Genomic DNA, 19,071 nt, shown 5'->3' with positions numbered 1-19,071 from the left:
TAACTCATCACCAATATGTAGATAGATAGATAGATAGATAGATAGATACTTTATTCATCCCCATTGGGAAATTCAACATTTTTCCAATGTCCCATACACTTGTTGTAGCAAAAACTCATTACATACAATACTTAACTCAGTAATAATATGATATGCATCTAAATCACTAACTCAAAAGCATTAATAATAGCTTTAAAAAAAAAAGTTCTTAAGTCCTGGCAGTTGAATTGTAAAGCCTAATGGCATTGGGGAGTATTGACCTCTTCATCCTGTCTGAGGAGCATTGCATCGACAGTAACCTGTCGCTGAAACTGCTTCTCTGTCTCTGGATGGTGCTATGTAGAGGATGTTCAGGGTTTTCCATAATTGACCGTAGCCTACTCAGCGCCCTTCGCTCAGCTACCGATGTTAAACTCTCCAGTACTTTGCCCACGACAGAGCCCGCCTTCCTTATCAGCTTATTAAGACGTGAGGCGTCCTTCTTCTTAATGCTTCCTCCCCAACACGCCACCACAAAGAAGAGGGCGCTCTCAACAACTGACCTATAGAACATCTTCAGCATCTCACTGCAGACATTGAATGACGCCAACCTTCTAAGGAAGTACAGTCGACTCTGTGCCTTCCTGCACAAGGCATCTGTGTTGGCAGTCCAGTCTAGCTTCTCGTCCAACTGTACTCCCAGATACTTGTAGGTCTTAACCTGCTCCACACATTCTCCATTAATGATCACTGGCTCCATATGAGGCCTAGATCTCCTAAAGTCCACCACCATCTCCTTGGTCTTGGTGACATTGAGACGCAGGGGTAGTTCTGTCTGTGTTCTGTCATTAGCATTTTCTCTGATGCTGGAAGATAACTGAGAACATCACCATTTCTAAAGTATTTCTCTGCCTTGAGTATAATCATATGCTCACAAGGTCAACGCCTATCTTTGAACTTAAAGGAAAAACATCTGAGGCATTGGCTTCATTTCTGGAACAGAGAAATTGGAAATTTGTGATCTGTGTAAATGTAAAACGCCTTAAGGAATTGCGGCTACACCTTGATCAAAAATGTATTTTGTTTTTAAAGGAACTAATTTCAAAATATTTAAATTGTCCATTTATGTTTACTGAATAATGTGATGAAAAGATGAAACATACAATATAATGTAGGTTTATTTCGTTATGAGGGAAAGAGAAATAAAATTGACATTCTTAAACTGCTAAGTAATACATCCATATTAGTCTCCCAGGGGTAATAATTGTATATAGTGTATGGAGGCTAAGCAACATCTCTACAGTGTAACAGCACTATGGAACCTAACCTACACCATCTAAATATGGCAAACATTAAATCTTAATTCCCAACATTGGTCATTGTTTGGTATGGCATTCAATGGCAATTAGTACTGAATTAGGTGATATGACTGTGAAATTGTCCCAGTAAAATTACATTGAGGTTATTTTCTGGGAAAGCCCTCTAACAATATAATTAGGAATATGTATAGTGTACCTGATTGTGACTTAGACACACAAAAAAGATGAGCAGTTCTTCCAAATGATATACAATGATGTTGCGTCCAGCTGCTGCTTGTAACTCTCTGCTTCCTACACTGGACTCACCACTGAGCCCAAAGGCAAAGCAGTGATTTATTGAAGAGAGATCTGTATGACCTGCGGAGCTAGCCTCCAACTTTATATCACAAATGAATATCAAACGTTTTATTTTGTTTATAAAGGTAAGTACAGGAAATGTTTTACTTATTTTGCTGTGTTTAATTTCTGAAATTATTAAATTATTAAAATTAGACTTCTAAATTAAATTAATAGTTAAAACTTTATCTATTAACATATTTATATCTAATGTAATATTTTTCAAACTGTGACAATATAACAAGACAAAATAGACATGTGACTTGTAATAGATGTGAAGATTCCTTTATACTATATTTGACAAAAGATAATAGAAAATTCTCTCAGATTCAGCTGTGGGAAACACCATCCTTCTTTGTTTTCTTCATCTTGAGATTTATCTTTTCAAGTTAATCATGGTGTTAAGATAAACAAGCTTTAGTTCACGTTGAAGAGATGTTGATTCAGTACCTTCATTTTACCTTGTGTGCAAGAACTTAACTACCCTGTTACAAGGGATTAGTTAATGCCCCCTGTCCGTCACTGTCCTAGTTGCCTCAACACCAATCATAAATGAACAGGCACTGTAAACAACTCTGCTTTAATGAAGTAAAATAGTTATGACCCTTCCTTACAGCTGCTTTACTCATACATTCCTCATATCTCTTGGTTTCTCTATTCCTCCAGGGAAGCCCATTCTAGTGATACTGACTTAATTAACTTAGTCATACAATCTCAGATTACTGGTAGCAAGATCTTTCTTTCCCTTATCTACATTTCAGCAAGCATAGTGTCTTTATCTTATGTTTCCAGAGGAAATTTGCTTGACTTACTTCCAGATAATGCAGCATGCATTTGCTTGGAGTTAAATAATGTGGCATCAACATTCCTCCCCTAATACCTTGGTCTTTACAAAAATAATTTAGAAGCAATATTTATATATGATGAATAAATATATTTTTGGCTATCCTCCTACTACTTAATAGATGACCTAATAATCAATAAGTTAAAGATGTTTTAACCAATACTGTACAGCTCTGTCCAATATGCAAACATCATATCAAGTTTCTAGCTGCTAAATATATTTATTCTTCATACCATTCCCCTTTCTACTCTCATTTTGTCTCTGTCTCCTACACTAATCAACAGAAGCTCAAAATAATCTTGATAAACAGTATCTCATTTTTGAATCGGTACATTGTAAACATTTGAGTTTAACAACTACTTCAGCTATTTTACATGATAATTCTGTTACTTCCATTTATACCACAATGAGACACATCTTTAGTTTCTTTTTTGTCTCATTGTCACCTTCCTTAGCTTTCCACGAACATCTGTGTAATCCACTCCTGTTTTCCAACCTATCAATCTTATTTTTCTTCTTTCCATTCCTCTTCCATTTCTTTTAAGTCCAATGTTTTCTGGTCATTGACTGAAAATGCTGACCATAAAATATAGGAATAGAACTATTGGTATATCCGGTCTGCTCCACCATTTGATCATGGCGGATCCATTTCCTTCTCAACCATGTTCTCCTGCCTTCTCCCCGTAACCTTTCCTGCCCTGATTTATCAAGAATCTACCAACCTCTACCTTAAGTACACCCAGTGACCTAGCCTCCGCAGCAGTCTGTGTCAATAAAATCCACAGATTCACCATCATCTGGCTAAAGAAATTCCTCCTTATCTCCATTCCAAATGGATGTCTTTCTATTCTGAGTTAGTGGCCTCTGGTTCTAGACTCCATCACTATAGGAAACATCCACTCTATAATGGCCTTTCAACTTCAGATCGGGTTCAATGAGATCCCACCTCATTATTCTAAATTCCAGTGAGTACAGGCCCAGAACCATCAAATGCTACTCAAATGATAAGCCTTTCATTCCCGAAATCATTTTCATGAACCTACTTTGAACCCCCTCCAATGACACTGCATCCTTTCTCAGATGAGGCGCCCCAAACTGCCCCCAGTACTCCAAGTGAGGCCATGAAAATGGTCCACATTTTTATTCTGTTACCAAATTGTATGACCATATATTTCTCAACACTGTAGTGCATCTGCCACTTCTTTGCCCATTCTCCTAACCTGTTTAAGTCCTTCTGTAGCCTCCCTGTTTTCTGAATACTACCTACTCCTTCACCTATCTTTGTATCATCCACAGACTTGGCCACAATGGCATCAAGTCTTCATCCTAATCATTGACAAATAACTATCACAACACTGACCCCTGTGGCATACCACTAGTCACCAGCAGCTAACCAGGAAATGCCCCCTTTATCCCTACACTTTGCCTCCTGCCAGTCAGCCAATTATCTATCTATGCCGGAACATTTCCTGGAATACCATAGGTTGTTATCTTGGTAAGCAACGTCCTGTGTGGCACCTTGTCAAAGGCCTTCTAAAAATCTTTTGTCATTTCTTGAAAGAATTCCAACAGATTTTTCAGGCATAATTTTCCCTTTGGTCTATTTCATCATGTCCCTACAATTATCCCAAAACTTGGTCCTTAAAAACTGACTCCAACATCTTTCTAACCATCGAGGTCAGGCTAACTGGCCTACTATTTCCTTTCTTCTACTTCCCTCCCTTCTGGAAGAGTGGAGGACACATGCAATTTTCAGTCTTCCAGAACCATGCCAGAATCTAGTAATTCTAGAATGATCATTACTAATGCTCCATAATCTCTTGAGCTACCTCTTTCAGAAACCTGGGTGTAGCCCATCTGGTGTGGGCATCTACCTTCAGACCTTTCAGGTTCACAAGCACCTTCTTCAAAGTGATAAAAACTGTGCTCACTTCTGCCCCTGACATTCATGTACTGCCAGCATACTACTAGTGTCTCCCACAGTGAAGATTGGTGCAGCATACTTATTCAGTTCATCCACTATTTCCTTGTCCCCCATTACTACCTCTCCAGCATCATTTTCCAGTAGTCTGACATCTCCAGTCACCTCTCTTTTATTCTTTATGTATCTGCAAAAACTTCTAGTATTTACTTTGATATTACTGGATAGCTTACTTTCATATTTCATTTATTGGCTATGGCTTTTTTACTTGACTTTTGTGAGTTTTTAATAGTTTCCCAATCCTCTAACTTCCCAGTAATTTTTGCCATATTAGATAGATAGATAGATAGATACTTTATTCATCCCCATGGGGAAATTCAACATTTTTTCCAATGTCCCATACACTTATTGTAGCAAAACTAATTACAACCAATACTTAACTCAGTAAAAATATGATATGCATCTAAATCACTCTCTCAAAAAGCATTAATAATAGCTTTTAAAAAGTTCTTAAGTAGTTTACTTAAATACATTGAGTCCTAACCCCGGCACTTTAACATATCTTACTCCTGGCGGTTGAATTGTAAAGCCGAATGGCATTGGGGAGTATTGATCTCTTCATCCTGTCTGAGGAGCATTGCATCAATAGCAACCTGTCGCTGAAACTGCTTCTCTGTCTCTGGATGGTGCTATGTAGAGGATGTTCAGGGTTTTCCATAATTGACCGTAGCCTACTCAGCGCCCTTCGCTCTGCTACCGATGTTATACTCTCCAGTACTTTGCCCACGACAGAGCCCGCCTTCCTTACCAGCTTATTAAGACATGAGGCGTCCCTCTTCTTAATGCTGCCTCCCCAACACGCCACCACAAAGAAGAGGGCGCTCTCCACAACTGACCTATAGAACATCTTCAGCATCTCACTACAGACATTGAATGACGCCAACCTTCTAAGGAAGTACAGTCGACTCTGTGCCTTCCTGCACAAGGCATCTGTGTTGGCAGTCCAGTCTAGCTTCTTGTCTAACTGTACTCCCAGAGTATGCCCTCTCTTTTGCTTTTATGGTGTTTTTTTTATTTTCCTGGTCAGCCATGGTTGCATCACTCTGCCTTTGGAATACTTCTTCTTCTTTGGGATGTATCTATCTGTGCCTTGCAAATTGTTACCAGAAACTCCTGCCATTGCTTCTCTGCTATCATCCCTGCTAGTGTCCCCTTCAAAATCAACTTTAGGCAGCTTCTTTCTTATGCCTCTGTAATTCCCCTTACTCCACTGTAATACTGATTTATCTGACTTTAGCTTCCCCTTCTTAAATTACTGAGTGAATTCTATCATAGTATGGTCAGTACCTCCTAATGATTCCTTTACTTTAAGGTCCCTAAACAGAACCAGTTCGTTACACAGCACCCAATCCAGAATAGATGATCTCCTAGTGAGCTCAACCACAAGCTACTCTGAAAAGTCATCTATAGGGCATTCTACAAATTCTCTCTTGGACCCAAAATCAGCACCAACCTGATTTCCCCAATCTATCTGCATATTGAAATCCCCCATGACTGCTGTCTGGTTGATAAGTAATTTTCTATCTCTCCTTGTAATTTGTAGCTCACATCCTGACTAATGTTTGGAGACCTGTATATAACTCTCATTAAGGTCTTTTTACCTTAACTCTACCCACAGCGATTCTACACCTTCCAATCCTATGTCACCTCTTTCTAAGGATTTGATTTCATATTTTACTAACAGAGCCAAACCACCTCCTCTGCCTACCAGCCTATCCTTGATGTAATGTTTCCCTCTTCACAAATTCTGTCTGCCAATTTAGTATATGCAGTACTTTTCTTGTTATTTCAGTCAAAGTCATTCTTCAGTTTTCATTAATGGAAAATTATCGAAGTATGTCATTCTTGACCTTTATGTACATATGCATTAAGATGAATTGGGCACTTAGGAGGAGCCATACATTAGATGTCTGCTCAAATATAAAATTAAAACTAAGTCCAAACCTAATCTAACCACAGCCAATTGGAGTGCAGGGCTTTTGGCATTCATCAGACTCAGGTCAAATTATCAGACTCTATTCTTCATTATGCATTAGAAGCCCATTTTCAAAGAAAAAAAACTCCAACATGAAATGCTTTTTGCTTATGTACTTACGAGTAAAGTAATTGATACAGAATAATTGAATAATATAAATGTCTTTATTCAAATGGAATCGGTCTTGTTTCAGTAGAAAATATATATTCATCAACTGGGCTTAAAAATAGTCCTCCGCATTAAGACAAGAAATCAAAGAGTTCTATGTATTTCTCAACAGGGTATCTTCCCTATAATTCAACCCATCCTATCCTTCGCCAGAGTTTCCTGAACTAGCTCAAGTGTAAGATTCTTTATCTGTAGGCGTTTTTCAAATTTTTCTGAAAGATGAGTAATGATGAGCAGTTTGAAACATATAAACACTGTGACTCTATTATGGTTTTCAGTGAGTTGAAAAGACAGTGGGGAATTTGAACCATTTCAGGTTGCTAAATGGTAGACAGGAAAATTTGCAGAAGCCAATGGGTAGGAACTGATAAGGGCTGTTCCTTACTGAAAATGACTTCACGGGTAGAGATGATGGCAAAGAAGACCTTTGACACTCTGGCCTTCATCAGTCAGGGCAATGAGTGTGGGATTTGGGAAGTTATGTTGCAGTTATATTGGACATTGATAAGTGTAGGATTGTTGTATACAGTTTTGTTCACCCTGTTCTTGGAAAGATATCACTGTCATGTATTTAATATTTCAGTGATATTTAATATTGTAAATATATTGTTTGATTAAGCATTCTTGTTCATTCAAATAATTAATTATGGGTGATATCTAATACTACGTGAATGGCATATGTCATCAAGCCATCATGGCATATGTGTGCACTTTGCCCAAAGTGAAAACCAAGTGAGACAAGTTATACTTGGCTCTGTGTTTCTATTTCTATTTTTTTTTATATTTTGTAATTACAAAGCATAACAGTGGTGATGAGTAAGTTCTAAAGTGAACCTGAGACAACTACCTACCTGTTGAAGCACAATGAAACATTGGTGCTATAAAAAAAGTGCAACACGCTTTCTTTGCACGAAGAGTAGATGTTCAAGTTTTTAAAAAGGCAGGAAACAGACAAAATTCATGGGTTAATATACAGGAGTACTGAGTAATAATAAGAATAAATTACAAAAGCAGAAATATCTAGCTACTTTGGAAAGATGGATGCATTTGATTGTATAAGAGATAAGTAGAATATATATACTCAGCAAATTCAGCAGCATTTTAATGGAAATTAAATAGCCATTTAGAGGTGAGGACCAGTTTTGCTGAGTGCATTGGGTTTAAAGGCATACAGTTTACTTAGAAGATTGATTGTTCCAATCAAACCAGCCGAAATGGCCTTTACTGATATCCTGAAAGTATTGCAGGGACATTTAGAACTGAAACTATTGTTGATTGCAGAATGTGTTTAGGTTTCATAAGCAAAATGAAAAGGAAGGGGAGTCCATTTCAATGAACATGGCTGAATTGAAGAAATTGCCTGAGCATTGTCAGTTTCGTTATGGGCTTAATGAATCACTGAGAGATTGTTTAGCTTGTGGAATCTTATAAGAAAGCATTCACAATTGAACCACAAGCTATATTTAAAAGAGCATCAATTTGCATACTGTTAATGAAAAATCTGATAATGATGAAAGTGTCACAGGACTGAGTAGCCTTGGAGTTAAAATGTGAAAACTAACAATAGACAAGCAATATAGCTTACACTAGAAATGAATGGCAAATTAACTAAAATGGAATTAAACACTGGTTCAACTGTTTCAGTCATTCCACAAAATGAGTTTGAATGGTACTTAACATACTGAACTAAAGCTTGTAGATATCCAACAAAGTTTTATATTGGAGAAAAGATAACTCCTGTGGGAATGACATTCATAACAGTGAAATACAACAACCAACAAGTTATATTGGGCTTGTATGTGGTAAAAACAAGGGGGGGGGGTCAGCATAGTGGGATTGTGTCTGGCTGAGACAACTACAACTTGACTGGAGAGCCATCCACCATGTGCATATACATCCCCTGCGACTAAGTGAACTGAAAGCAGATTAAGAAAAGTATTGGATGATGTCACAGCAGTGTTCAAGGATGGCACTGGAAAACTCAAGGATATGAAAGTATCCAGACAGCTAGATTACATGGAGGATGAAGGAATTTTTTCCAAGGTTTGGTGGAGCCCATGGGTAATGCCAGCAGTCCCAGTATCAAAGAAGAATGGGTCCATCAGGATCTGTGATGAGCTTATGGTCTCTATCAACCTAGTACTGAAAGTAGATCAATACCCTTTGTCTAGGATAGTGGATATCTTTGCAACCTCTCTAGAAGAAAACATTTTAAATTCCAAGGTGTTATTATTTCAGAGAATTTTCTTGGGCCCAGCACATAAGTGCAATTATGGGGAAAGAACAGCAGCACCTCTACTTCCTTAGGAGTTTTTGGAGATTTGGCATGACATCTAAAACTTTGACAAACTTCTATAGACGTGTAGTGGAGAGTATATTGACAGGCTGCATCACAGCCTGGTATGGAAACACCAATGCCCTTGAACAGAAAGTACTGCAAAAGGTAGTGGATATGGCCCAGTCTATCACGGGTAAAGCCCTCCCAACCACTGAGCTCATCTGCATGAAATACTGTAGCAGGAAAGCAGCATCCATCATCAGGGAACTCCACTACTCTCTTCTCATTGCTGCCCTCAGGAAGAAGGTCCAGAAGCCTCAAGATCAACACCACCAGGTTCAGAACCATCAGGCTCCTGAACCAAAGGGCATAATTTCACTCAGCTTCACTTGCCACATCATTGAAATGTTTCTACAACCAAGGATTCCTCATCTCATGTTCTCAATATATATATATAGTGCTTATTTATGTATTATTATTATTTATTTTGTACTTGCATAGTTTGTAGTCTTCTGCATTCTGGTTGAGCACTCTAGATGGGTGGTCTTTCATTGATTCTGTTTTTGTTATTATTCTATAGGTTTATGCCCACAAGAAAATGAATCTCAGGTTTGGGGGGTGGTATATAGTGACATATATGTTCTTAGATAATAAATTTACATTGAACTTTGAACTTTAGTAAAGTGGGCTTAGCTGAAGCCTACCTCCAGATGGAGATGAAGGAAGAGTCTATAAAAACTCACAAAAGGCTTTATCATTATAATAGGCTTATTTTTAGAGTAGAGTTGCAGAAAGCTAAGGACCAGGTAGTACAAGGCTGTCCAGGTACTCAGTGTTAACTGGATGCTGTCATGTCATATGCATGTGCCTCATTTAAAGTGAAAACAAAGTTAGACATGTTATTCCTGGTGCCTTGTTTTTATTTTGATTAGTTCTTAGGTTTTGAACTTACAAAACATAACAATTACTAAATTAGAAAAAGTGCAGAAAAGATTGCCTGGACTTGTGAACTGAGTTACAAGGAGATGTTTCATAAGCCAGGACTTTAATTCCCGGAATGAAGGAGATTAAAGGGTGAACTTATAGAGGTATATAAATTCATGACAGGCAGGAACAGGGTGAAAGCACATTGTATTTCCCAGGGAGGTAGAGCATAGGTTTAAGATCAGGGGCTGGAGATCTAAAAGGGACATTTTGGGAGAACCTGAAGGTAGCATTCTTATGTACTGACATCATTGTTTATCTACGTAGAAAAGATCATGGGATTGGCAGTGCTGTTAAACAAGTCTTGGTAGTTAGTGATTTTGCATTTTTTATGGCAAACACCATAAAACAGGTCTTCAGTGTGATGGATGTGGTGCCAATCAGGAATCTGTTTTTACCTGTTTATTTCCCCCCAAATGGTTTGAGTCCATGCATGTTATTAGAACTGCATACTTCCAGGCAATGGAAATTATTCCATCATGCCCCTTATTTATGCCTTGTAGATGGTGTAAGAGCTTCGGGAGATGGATCACTAAAGCAATATTTATGCAGCTGATCCATTTAACCTTTGGATTAATGTTAAGTCCTCCAAGATTCTGACTGCTGAGGTCATGGCAATAATAATTCTAAGTAAATTTGTTATTGAAGTACATATATGTCACCATATACTATCCTGAGATTCATTTAAATTTTAATAATTATCAAAGTGAAGTCTTTATAGTTCAAAATAAACATTGCTTGACATTTGTGTAGTTCAAGTGTCATTATCCCTTGTCGATTGTTCAACCATGGGGGAATGTTCTACTCTTATAATGGAAGTAGTCATTGATGAGGATGTGTTAATTAGTTTCTGATAACTACAGACATCTTTTTTGTTGTTTCTGAATTTGAATTTCTGATCAGTAGTGAGATTTTCCTTTGATTCTGATTTATCAGTTTCATTAACTTTCTTTGATGTTTTGTTCAAATGTTTGCCTTAACATAGACATCATCCTGAGAAAAGAATCTTCCACAGCCAAAGCAAAAACTTTGAGATAATTTGTTTTGAATAAGCAGAAACTTTAGGATAAATTAATAAGCACATGAAATGAAAAATTCAAACATGCTCTTTCGTACTGTGCAAATTTGAGTTCAAATATTACTAAATATTTTTCTGTCAAATGTTCCAGCAGTATTTGTTCTATTAATGGATTTTGATAAAGAAATTTACAATAGGAAAAGATGTGCATAATTATTATAATCTGGGCTTCCAGCCATGGATCAACTAACAAATAATAACTGTTAAAGTAAGAGAACACAATTAAATTTAGCTGTGACAACTTATTCAGAAAGCAAAGCATTCTTTATGACTTCCAGTTTAAGGGTAGCGTTAATAAATACTGCAGATAAAAAATAAAACAAAAGCACTTTACATTGAAGGATGTTGATGATATCTTTGTTCAGCACATACACAAATAATGTTCACAATGCTTTTCTTTTAGATGTTTATAAAGCAAGTTTGGTGATGGGGTTTATATCTAAGAAAGCATTGCAAAGGCCAGCCAATGCTGAACTGGCAAACTCTCCATTCAGTTTATGCCTGCAACCTGCGTGTAAAACCTGTTTATTTATACCCAGGCATCATAATTTTTTTGCTGATTAATTTGGTAGAAAGGGGGATTTTGTCTGTATGAGGCTCCAGCTCAGATGTAAATTTAAGTCACATGACAGATGACTAATATAAAGATCTTTTTTGTCCGATCCCAATATTTGTTTTACTCTCATGAATAATCTGCTATTCACAATCTTGAGAACACATGAATACAAATTAAAAATGTAAAAACTCCGTCTCACCTTTTCTTCTCACTTCTCTGTACTAGCAATCATCCCACCACAGTCTACTCCTATTGCAGTTTCAACCACTTCTTTACTTCCACTGATGCTGATTCAGACCTTGAGTTCCTCCAGCAGTTTGTTTTCTGATCAAGATTTCAGCATCTACAGTTTCTTTTGTCTCCAAAAGGAAATGACTACCTAATTCATATTTTACCATTCTGAAATTTGAATGATGTAATAAGAGTGGTGTTGCTCTTAAATCCTGATAAAGAATTTCATCTTAATGCTGAGTCAGAAACCTACATTGCAGTATCTTTCTTTGTATCATCTCTTCTACATTGTCTTCTCAATGTTTGGAAGATAATGAGAACTTCTACTAAAAACTTTAACATAGAAACTTGACAGAACAACAAAATCCATAAATGCCATCATATTGATATGAAATATTCTTTTAGTTAAGCCATTATTTGGACATAGCTTAGAAACTAGATCCACTAAGAACACCAAAGTGAACTTATATGCTCTGGATTGGACTGTCATTGTTTTCAGGTGAAATCAAGCCATTTGACAAATTGGCCCTGATACTTTCATGTGTTATTCACCTTAGTGTGTCTGAAAATGTTCTGTTTTCCTAATGTTGTCATAAGTCATGTGCCACACATTTAATCCCCCACTGACATAAACTGGAGAGTGGTTGCAGCCAGTGCCATTTGTGGAACACTACTAAATAATAAAAGCATATTGCTAATGAGAAATGAATTACAGCATTTCCATTCTGATATTGATGCTCTGTCTGATACCCACACTTTTCTGTGTTCAGAATATTTGAAACATCATCCCTGGTTATCCTATCAATGATGGCAATCTATATCAGGCCAATTTGTTAAGATCCTACGCCTCACTGTGGCTGAAGTTGAATGGGAATTGATCAGTGTATACATCATGTGGAGCTTATCCACATATGCAGAAAACTGTCTTCTTCCTGCTACTCTCTGTTTTCCTTCATGTCCACAGCAGCCTTTGAAACAGCTGTCATGAAGACAGTTCTGATGTACTTGCCAGTGATCATCATGGAAAAGGCACATCTGGGAGATCTTCAAGTAAGTCCCATTAGTTCTGTTTCAGCACATAATTCTGAGTACAAACCACTACCGTGCTATTTTAAAATAATTTTGGACAATTTGGCATTTGGATGAATGCACGTTTAGTTGACCAAAAAGAGATAAAATCAATTTCTCTCAAAAAGTAGTTAAGTAAATAGGAAAACTATAGATTTTCAGTTTCATTTATAGTCTGTGAAATTCCTGAGTTTGTAATTAAAGCAATTGCTGTAATTAAAATTATTTAATTGGAAAATACTTTTTAAATATTAGTGTCAAAAATTAATTACCAGTTATAATTTGCAGAGATTTCATATAAATGCATCTAGTCTTTTAATTTGATAGCTGGTAGCTGACAGATTCATCAAATTAGCTGATGTATTATTTTTGCTAACAAATTATCAAAGTTAGCAAATATGTGGGATTAGGAAAATTGTATGACAGAAAGAAAATGATGAAACCTTCCAAAATTAGTTCAATGAGGATTGAGAATATTTTTGTCAATGGAAATGCAGCAGTACCCAGCACATTATAACATTTTCAATATTGTTTGATACCAATCTAGTAAAAATTTAGCATGCATTTTTAGATATTATCCAAAGCCAATTGCTTGATGCAGTCCCTCACTAAGTCAGTCAGAAATCTTGTTTTATATTAGTAAATAATCTTCTACTTACAATCATTATATGTAATTGTTTCAATTCATTAACTTTCAATAACACATTCTCTATTCCTAGATAGTTAGGTAAAATTTAGAATGGGGCAGATTTTGAAGTCAAAGTGAGAGTTCAAGTAGTAAATTTTAAATTTACTCATAATCAACAACCATCCAGGTGATGAAAATAAAAATCTCATAATGAAAAATAGTGGATGGTTGCAAATTTGGCTCAACACCACTTCCCAGGAGAAATATGAGTTTAGCAGCTATCTGTCACATGTAATCAATGCATTAAGCTTTTTGTTGTACAATTTTAACAAGGACTAAAGCTGTAAATACAAAGAAGAATGTGCTTTTCCTTTCTTTACATTTTCTGTAAGAGAAAGAGTTAATGTTCCTGGTCTGAGATTGTACAACTATGTACGGTCGTGGACCTGAAACATTAAATATTTAACTATGTATGGTCCCGGACCTGAAACATTAACTATTTATCTTTCTACAAAAGCTGCTTAATCTGTTGAGTGCTAGCAGCATTTTCTGTTTTTGTTTCAGATTTTTAGCATCTGCATATTTATTTATTTTCATTTAAAATGTGATTGCTGAAAAGGGATCATAATATGAAGGGAATTATTCCATTGCAAACTTTCTTCCTGAGCTTTGAGGAAGAAAAAGAAGATATCTTTTGTCAGTATACTAGAAGGAGAGAATATACTTGAGTGGAGTAACTGCCTTTAAGTGATAAGTTTAAATGTGGCATTTCCCAGTATGTAATCAGTCAATGAAAGAACTGTGCAAGACCTCAAAAACACATGAAAAATGAAATGGTTAGTTTGGCTACTCCCCTCTTGACCACCCCATATCAGAATCCCACTCCTAAACCATCCAGTAATGCATAAATGAACTCTTGACATTTAATTTTATTCTCACTCTTTCTTAGTATTGTTAAATGTTGAAGTTTCAATTGAAGTTATGCATTCCTTATGACAGGAAGCATATTTTTACATTAAGTATTTATATTTGAAATGCACTGTCTTGTAAATTTTTCATCCATTTGTTACTTTCTATTGTCTTTGTTGCAATAGTTGATGCAGTTTCTCTGTAATGAACACAGTCAGTTCCTATAAGTATCATCACATCATCCTGTATTTCTGACTACCCAACAATAAAATACCTCATCACAAATTATTTATATAACCAAAAGAGAGAGTCCAAAATTCTAACAAAAATAAAGCAAACACATTTTTTCATCTTCCATTACTTCTCTTTTAGGGTTGCTTGAAACAGTGCTGAGAAATTAAAACTCAGATCCCGACAATTGCTGGTGGTTTATACCCTTCTGAAAGAACTGAAGTTCCCATCTATGTATCTGGGGGTACTCCTTGAAAAAGGAATATAATAATTTGCATACTGAAAGATAAATAAGTAGATTATGGATTTGTACCTTTAGAATTAGAAGGTTTCGATTTATTCTGTGAAGTACAACTTATTTGATAAATTTTAGCAAAACTATTGTTTATCTGGTTAGTTTAATGTAGATAAATCCAAACCATTATTTTTCAGTACTATTTGTTAATGCTACTCAAATCTATTTCATTCTTAAACTGAAGAAATGAAAACTTTCTGAATGTTTATATGTTTGGAAGGCTATCATCCATTAGCTATGAATTAAAGGGATAGTGTGTTATTTTAACTTCCAAGTAAGATACTAGAACCAGTCGAATTAATTAATGCCATCTATTGAATTACATATTTTGAGAGAAAATGTCCTTGAAGAACTAAAGGAAAAGGATTTCAATTTTCAGATTGAAAGATCTCAAGAAGCTGTAGAACTCAGTGAGTGACTGCACTGAGGGAGTATAATTTGAGAGAACATATGGTGAAAGATAACAGCAAAAGAGTGGGTTGAATGAAAGGTGTTGGTAACAGCTAAAGGAAAAAATAGAACAGAGAGAAAGAGAGAGAGGGGGGGAAGCTAGACTAAGAAAGAAGTGAAAAAATAGAACTTTGGGAAATCCCTGAATTATAAGCAACTAATGCAGTACAGATTGGATGTTCAGAGATTAAAAAGGAAGCTTTTTATTGTCATGCATTTTGAGGTTTATATGACATATTCAGTCAAAGGATTTGGAGCTATTCAAAATGATAACAAATTGATTCAAAATATTCTTATATAAAATATAGGCAAAATTAAAACTAATTTGAAGACCTGTACTACAGATCATAGATGATGTTTGAGTCTCAAAGGTTAAATATGTTTGCAAGATATTTGCAGTCTACATACATAGAAAAGAGAACAGATGAAAAGGCAATTGGATAAAGAGTAAGAGCAGTCAATATGTGGCATTTTCAGGCTCACAAATGGAGTGTAAGAAAGGATGGTACAGTACTATAAAATAAACACAAACATGTACAAGTTGACTGAGGACAGGACAAAATAAATCTCATGTTGGTGTAGAACCAGACTTTTCCCAATCCTTATTGCTTTCAAAGTTAAATTTTAAAATTTATAAAACCTTTCACTGAAATGTTTTATTAAAAATTTGTAGTATACTTCTATAAACACTACCTCTGCATATACCACTATTTCAAATCAGTTAAATCACAAATTGCTTAACCTACATTCGAAAATACTGACACAATTCCACTCGCAAATTCTGTGTACCTAACTCAGATGTTCAGGGCCAATTTTACATTCTTCACACTGTTCCTATAGTAAAGGTAGTTCATACTTCCTGTCAGGTTTATCTTACTGTCCTGCAGATAAAAGCTGTTTAATATAAAATAGTCCACACTATTTACGTTCAGCAGGCATTTAGAAAGGTAAGTGCTAAGTTAATATTTATTGTAAAATGATTTGAATATTAGAGGTTACTTGCCATAATTATGTAAGACCGTGATTGGACTGCACCTGGAATACTTGGTACCGATTTGGACATCTAACCCAAGAAATGATATACATTAAATAGAAGTGAAGTATTGGTTCACTAGACTAATTCCTTGTACAGTGGAATGCTTGTATGAAGAGGAATCATTCCATTATACTCTTGAATTTATATGAATTTAAGTTGTTTTAATTGAAACCTACAAAGATGTGGTGATGCTGTTTCACTTGGCTGGTATATTTTGAACAAGCCCAAGGGGATTGAGATTGAAGAAATTTTTTCACTTAGAGTGGCGTATCTTTGGACATCTCTGATTTGAAGGGCAGTGGAGGTTTAGTGACTGACAATATTTAAGACAGAGTTTGACAGATTGGCCTGGGTGTTGGACTGGAGGATCTGCACCAATATTTAATTCCCTATTATACTTTATTTTTTCAACTCTTGGTTTGTCATTGGGGACAAATGGGGATCTGATAAATTATTTCATTTCTGTTCAATGTTTTGATCAATTTCAGTGAATCATTTACAATTCATGAATAGATTGCAAACAAGTAATGATTTTATTCTAGCTCTTTGCCTTTGCTAAATTTAGGAAAAAGTTTGTATTTAATCACAAGTGCTAGACATGTACATGCAAGAACAACAGCCGCTGATAAATCAACTCCATACCATAATCCCGGGACTAAACATTCAGGACTTGAATACAACTGGCAGTTAATATTCCCACCCAAGTTTAGCACGGCCAGAGTGAATTTATTCCCAAGGTCTAGATTTTTGTGCAATAAATTCAGAACACTGAAAATAGAAAAGTATATATTTTTAAAAATATTTCTGAACATCTTTGACTTTGCTGATTCCTATGAAAGTACAACATGCTTATGGTGTTTGACAAAGCAGATGCAGAAATTATGATCTCCTTTACTGAATATCCGGATCTTAGTCAGGCAGTCTCAACATAAGAGTCTGCCATTCAGTACACAGATGATAAGAATTTTTTTCACCAAGTTTGTTAGTGAATATTTGAAATTCACCTTTCAGAGGAAAGGTTTATTCATTGAGAATAGTCAGGGCAGCAAAGAGTAGGTTTGGGATTTGGGGATATTATAGGTAGAAAAAGGTATGGAATTGATTAGAAAAGTGCTTTTAATAGTCATAAGGAACTAAAACACTGATTGACAAACAGTATCTGTCTGTGCTTTATTATTTTATATATATCAATATCAATCCACAAGTGAGAAAGGCATAAGGGCAAATTGATAGCTTAGAGTTTCAACACATGGTCATGTGGTAAAGGAGTCGATATGTAGAATTTGCAAATGGAGGATTGAAAGACCTTGCATAAGTAAACAACACAAAACCAGATGGCATGAACCGATTACTGTGATCAAATTCCCATGGCTTGCTTCCCTTGTGTAAAATGCTATGTAGAAAAAAGCACTTTTGTGGAATCTAAATTCTGCTATGCATAAGTGAGCTGCGTTTAACAGTGGCTGATTATTTAAGAGAACTATTTCTGATCTACAGTCTTGGTGCTGTGCATGAAGGCATAATAATATTAGTAGAAGTGATGGAGAGCTGTCCATAATGCAGCCTGCCCAGTTTTCCAGCTGGAAATATTCACTGCATCCAATATTTCACAGGAACTCCCATCAAATGCTGGATGCAAATCCTGTGCCTGCTTTTGAAACCAGATTCAGGACACCACCTGAACTGCAACGCTCATGAACTACTGGGCTCGCCAGATGAACTGTTGGGTGTGAGCCTGCAATGCATCTGATTTTTGAGCATGGACAAACCTTTGACTAAAACACAATATGGAGATTTGGAATGAGTGTACAAACAATTGAAACTCCTGTGGAGTCAAGGCAATGTTTTCTCTCCCCTGATGTCCAGGAAGTAGTTTGAATTTAATTCCTGTCATCACTTACTTGAAATCTGGAACAGAAGCCTGCGGCCCCCACATTTTCTCTTTAAAATTTTTAGAAGATATCCTAATTGACCAATATGCACCAAAGCACAGATGAAGGAAAGGTTTAGTACATGTTTCAGAAACTGTTCAGGACACCTGCAAGTAAGATGTCAGGTTTAGCAATGGACAATAACCCCCAACAGTTAAATTGCAGGCTCATTTCTATTTATGTACATCTGAAGATGTACTGCAATTTGCATTCAGCACTGTCACAAAAGTACGTTGTACAAACATGTTCATTGTTCATGGTTAGTGAAGTTTTAACGTGCTTTTAGCTGAGCATCAGAGACGGGATTTTGCTGTAAACTGAATTTGAATTTGACAGGGAATTTCACTGGCGAATCGAGATCCTTTTAGACAGCATTTGCCAACAGGCAAAAACTTCCTACTTGCCCAGAAGCAGGGGGAATGGGCTGTTAGAGGGGATCTCAAACATCCTATCACTGGCACACAAACGTCATACCACTTTCTGACCACTACACAACATATTAAAATTGTGTACAACTCAACCTACATAATATAAACATAAATGTGAAAATAAATGTTTTTAGAACAATGCAGATAATGTTTTTCTAGGTTTGTTGCTGTCAGATACTGTTCACTAAATCATACTTAATCACATAACATGAGTTCATTATCACATGAGCCAGCTGGTGGCTTAGTGGCATCAGCGCTGGACTTCAGTGCGAGAGGTCCAGAGTTCGAATCCAGCTGGCTCCTGTAAAGAGCTGGAGATATGTACGCCACTGCTGTAGTACATGATTTCCCAGTTCTCAGAGAGGC

At 36.2% G+C, this 19,071-nt stretch overlaps 1 protein-coding gene across 7 annotated transcripts in view; it reads left to right on the top strand.

Annotated features, from left to right (window-relative positions):
* Window positions 1-19,071, top strand: part of dlgap1a (discs, large (Drosophila) homolog-associated protein 1a) — an 811,451-nt gene that overhangs the window by 139,594 nt on the left and 652,786 nt on the right. For 4 of the 7 annotated variants that reach the window (XM_073043839.1, XM_073043803.1, XM_073043810.1 and 1 more), the window contains exon 2: window positions 12,694-12,779. The exons of 2 other annotated variants lie outside the window; for them this stretch is intronic. The gene's annotated coding sequence lies outside the window, so the exon portion shown is untranslated. The remainder of the gene's footprint in view (window positions 1-12,693; window positions 12,780-19,071) is intronic. One more of the 7 variants, XM_073043819.1, reaches the window with a different exon arrangement.

Source organism: Hemitrygon akajei, chromosome 1 (assembly GCF_048418815.1).
Source record: "Hemitrygon akajei chromosome 1, sHemAka1.3, whole genome shotgun sequence".
NCBI lineage: Eukaryota > Metazoa > Chordata > Chondrichthyes > Myliobatiformes > Dasyatidae > Hemitrygon > Hemitrygon akajei.
This window is presented reverse-complemented; position numbering and strand designations above follow the sequence as displayed.